Below are 5388 nucleotides of genomic sequence, written 5' to 3'. Positions count from 1 at the left end.
GTCTTTGCAACTTTACAGATTTTCTTTATGCACCAAGAGCTTGTAACACTCCAAAGAGAAAGAAAAAATGTAAATCACATCATATGACCCCTTTATGATGAACTGAAATAAAATGAACTGAAAACAGTATATTTTGCATTCATATTTTAGTACAAATTATAATATTTATATATTTTTTATTTGCTTAAATTTGATTGAAAATGTTTTTCTGTTTTACTTATTTCATTTTTTCCAGCTTTAAATAAAAGCCAAATCAATGTGTACTATACATGGTCAGTCAATGACTTTTTAAATTGATGTATGCACACAGTGTAGACTATTTCAAATGAATCCTTAAGCTTAGCAGAATCAAAAATCCACATTTCATGCCAAAGCCATAACTCTAGATCTAATTAACACGTTTGATTGACAGACGCACTGAGCTCTATATAGGGTGTGTCTAGTGGGCTCATTTGAGACCATGCTCGTAAATTCATCTGAAATGTTAAACATGTAACCTTCTGAAACATATATCTTAACTTATCCTGCTTCTGTTCACTGTCGGAAGAGCTTTGGTGGGCGTACATGTATGTGTCTGCATCTAGAAGATAGATAGACGATAGATTTGTCTGTTGAGGTAAAACTGAGTTTTCTTCTCAGACTCATTTGTACTCTAATTTGACAAGAACTGGCAGTCTGTGTTATTGGTTTAATCTGGGCAGCCTTCCAGGCCGGCGTGCGGATGGATGAGCAAGCTATAGCACCAGACCATGATTCATTGTGCCTGCTGATGCTGAAGTCAGCCAGTGACCACAGTTTGGCAGCTCACCTCTACTGTTTCAATATTGGCTATATTAGAGTATTTTGCCCACTTACGTGGGTTTGGTGAAATCATATGCCAATATTTCCCACACAGAACTGAGAATCTGTCTTCATATACTGTACTTTAGGCCAGTGGCTCCCAACTGGTTTTGCTTCATGACTCAAATTGCACAATACCAAAATCTCTTGTACTACTATTTTCAATTACACTACTATTATCAAGCTAAATATAACAGTACATACTGTTATAAATAACCAAGTATAAATAACAACAAGCAGCATCAGTGCCAGTAATGATGGATGCTATTTATACAAAGTGTAAATAAATATGCTATTTGTACTAAAGATAAATATCTGAACAAAGGTGGGCGGGGTTAGTAAAAATAACCTTTAAATATTTGCACTCACTGCTATTTTTATTTTATTTTTTTATTTGTTTTTTTTTATATCTTATACGCTCACAAAGGCTGGATTTATTTGTTAAAAAATATAGTGAAAACCGTAATATTGGGAAATATTATTACAATTTAAAATAACTGTTTTCTATATTAAAAGATTTGTTAAATGTAATTTATTCCTGTCATGGCAAAGCTGTATTTTCAGTAGCCATTATTCCAGTCATCAGTGTCAATTAAAGAAATGTTTCTTATTATTATCAATGTAGAAAACATTTGTACTGCTTAATTTTTTTTTTTTTTTTTTGTGGAAACCACTTTTTTTTTCTTTGAATAGAAAGTTCAAAAGAACAGCATTTATTTAAAATTATAGATATATATATATAAACTTACTGACCCCAAACCTTTGACCTAAGTTTCTAAAAAATCTATTATGCTTTTCTTTTTTCTTCATTATGCTTTTCTATGATTATATTGTTAGTTTAACTGTAATGGATTTACAAATTTAGTATGTTTCCATGTACAAAGTCTTCGTGCAGCAGTTGAGCATTTGCAACTGATCAGAGACGTCTGTTGTTGTATTTTTGCAGACACCAGTCAGTCAGAGACCTAAAACTAGGTCTATAGGCCTATCACTATCAGTGCCAGTTTTCAGCGACTTTAAGTTGTATGGTTCCCAGATGTGATTTTACTTTCTAATGATTCATACACAGACATTTTGGTGCTTTCCATGAGTTATGATAAAGGTATTACAAAGCTCAGTCCCAAAAATTGTGGCCAGAATTACTCACATTTACACATCAAATAGTTTTCTCATGTACTCAGAGCATGTCCATTTGGGAGAACAGTTCACACCCCTTCCATGGTCACATCAACTCACCAGTCTAGCAATAGAGAGAAAACGCCCACCGCACTCTGCTGCTGAGTCAGTACACATGACCTGCTGATGGGCCGCTCACAGCTACATACTTCCATGAGTAACTAACATCCTACATAATCAAATCCCACCTAATGCTGATTTCCAGGAACTAAGTAATAAATCCTTCCTGAAAGTGAGGAAAGGGGGTGATTATTATTATTATTATTATTTTTTTTTTTAATGCAGTCTTCAGTGGCACATGATCCTTCAGAAATAATTTTAATGTGCTGATTTTGTGCTCAAGAAATGTTTCTTATTATCAGCTGAAAACAGATGTACTGCTTAATAATTTTGTTGAAACTATGATAGTTACCATAAAGGATTGTTTAATGAATAGAAGAGCAGAATGTGTTTAATAAAACATGATTTACATATAATGAAACCCACTTAATGATAATTTCCAGGAGCTGAGTAGAAGTGAAGAAAGGTGTGGATTTTTTTTTTTTTTTTTGGTGCATTGTAGGATGTATTTGTACTTTTTTTATTGCTGACTGTCGAATTGCTAAGCAATACCTTTTCTTGCAGTGTGATTCATTATGATTATGTCAGTAAAAACAGCAACAGTTGTCATATGTAACAGTACCAGTTTGGTTTGAGAGACATCTGATTACACCTCATATTAGTATTTTTGGACTTAATGTGTGTAATATAGTACAGTATGACTGTATAAATCACTCCAAGATCTCAGTTTAACAGCTCCTTGTCCTCTCTCTCTCTCTCTCTCTCTCTGTGTGTGTTTATGTGTGTATTTGTATAAAATTTGACCGGATGACTCACTCCTTCCATAGCTGGCTGAACTCCAGAGATTAAAACATGGAGTTGCCCTTCCCGTCTGCCACAAAACGCTGTAGTAACACTCACTGACCAGAGAGGGAGAGTTCCTAAAAAGATGCAGAGGGCATTGATTGGTCTTATAATATCTTGTAGCCTCTTATAAGAGTTTTGCATGGGGAAAAAAGGCACCATGTCAGGTGACAATGACAATGTCTATTTCCTAAAGTATACATTTAAAAAAATGTAATAAAAAACAGAAGTCAAAGTAGCTTGTTCTACAAGGAAAAATAGCAGCTGTAACACATTTGTACATCATTTACATGTTGTCTGTTTTATAACACAACACTTATATTGTTAAGTTTTTTGCATTGTGAATCATCATGTTTTGATTATAGCTATGCAAGTTTCTCAACATAATGTCCATTCCGGTTGGTAAAACTACCATTTACCATGCTAGTTTAATCTCGAAATGAGTGTTTAGTGACCAAGTGATCCCTCAAAGCTACGATCTCTCTCTCTCTCTCTCTCTCTCTGTGTGTTTATGTGTGTATTTGTATAAAATTTGACCGGATGACTCACTCCTTCCATAGCTGGCTGAACTCCAGAGATTAAAACATGGAGTTGCCCTTCCCGTCTGCCACAAAACGCTGTAGTAACACTCACTGACCAGAGAGGGAGAGTTCCTAAAAAGATGCAGAGGGCATTGATTTCCTGACAATTAAAAATTGCTTTGATGCAATGCACTGGCAAAACAAGAATACTGTTCCTCATTTTAATGCTCTTTAAGGCGGCTGATGGAAACAGTACCACAGGATCATGGACACACCCTATAATGCAACTCCAAAATCTAATCTATTCAGCATTTTATCCACTGCAGTGTGCTAAATCTGTTTTTAGGAGGAACACCCATGCATGACACTTAACGGAGGGATTTAGGCACACATTTAAAGGGTGATAAAGGCATTAAACTACATTGTATGACTTCAGACATTTTTTTTTTCTTAGCTGGAGGAGCAGGTTTCTGGGTATACAAAGTTCTGACATGCCAGGAGAAGCATGACACAGAAAATCCTGTACAAATGATAGTAAACATGTTCATGGTTGTTGGTATGAGTCAAAAGCTCAGGAAAGAACCATAAAGAGGAACCAAAAGCAAGATGGTGCATATCTATACTTTAAGGCCCCATTAGATACATTTTGTGGCTTTTTAGATCATGTGGTTTCGTTTAGAGGTCATATATATGTTAGTGTACTCCTTAAAGTTGAAGCTCATTTTAGGCAGATACACTCTTAAGAAAAATGGTTCTAAACAGTACCAGATTAGCAGTCCCCTTTTTGGCACGAAATATAACCCTTTTTTATAAGATTCTATAAAGAACCATGCTTTTGAAGTTCTGTATACGATCTTAAAATAGGAAAAACCTTTTAATTATTTATTTTCATTAATATTATCTTATTTAATATTTGTATTCATTATTTTATTTTAAAAAAATGCAATACACACACACACACACACACACACAAAATAGCAGCTGTAACACATTTGTACATCATTTACATGTTGTCTGTTTTATAACACAACACTTATATTGTTAAGTTTTTTGCATTGTGAATCATCATGTTTTGATTATAGCTATGCAAGTTTCTCAACATAATGTCCATTCCGGTTGGTAAAACTACCATTTACCATGCTAGTTTAATCTCGAAATGAGTGTTTAGTGACCAAGTGATCCCTCAAAGCTACGATGCTCTTCACACCTACGTCAGAGACAAACCGCCGGACAATGAGCTGTGACATTTTGGGAGCATGACGGGGTTGTTGGCAGGCCTGTGTGCAGACTGGATGTATTGTAAGTTAGATCCTGGCCAGGCTCCACGGCTGCTGCCCACTCCTCTGCTGGGCCGTGTGGCTCTGAAGGAATGTGATGACTGGGATGGCGAACAGAGCCCTGCATTCATGCTCAGCAGGCAGGAACTCTGGCTCTGTGACTGCAGCCTGAGCGTGCTGTCAGACATGTGTGGTGGTTTCTGTCTGTCTATGCTTGATATCCATCTCTCAGTCCAACTTCTTTCTCAGTCTGTCTAATCTTGTCTATCTGTAGCTCCTTTCTCAGTCTGTTGTCAAACTCTCTCACCCTGTTTCTGTTTACATTCTTCTCTGTTGTTGAGTTAAAGATCTGAAAAGTGCATCTGAACTGAAATTGTTCACTTCATGCGTTCATAAATGTATATTCAATGTATATTTATCTTTATATGTAAGATTAACATATTTAAAGATATTTATGTATTTGTAATATTTTAAGTTTCATTTTATTTTATTTCCTTATGATAATTTATCTTTTTGTAACTGTACAGCACTTTGGTACATGGTAAACTCTGTGGTTTGTAAAGCGTTTTACACAAGAGCCACAATAGTCATTTAGCATTTTCCTCCATGAAAAAAAAAACTCTCTCTCTATATATATATATATATATATATATATATATACTTGGCTAAAT

Source organism: Sinocyclocheilus anshuiensis, unplaced genomic scaffold, assembly GCF_001515605.1.
Source record: "Sinocyclocheilus anshuiensis isolate Anshui unplaced genomic scaffold, SAMN03320099.WGS_v1.1 scaffold915, whole genome shotgun sequence".
NCBI classification, from domain to species: domain Eukaryota; kingdom Metazoa; phylum Chordata; class Actinopteri; order Cypriniformes; family Cyprinidae; genus Sinocyclocheilus; species Sinocyclocheilus anshuiensis.
The sequence above is the reverse complement of the archived record's forward strand: the minus strand, read 5'-3'. Positions refer to the sequence as shown.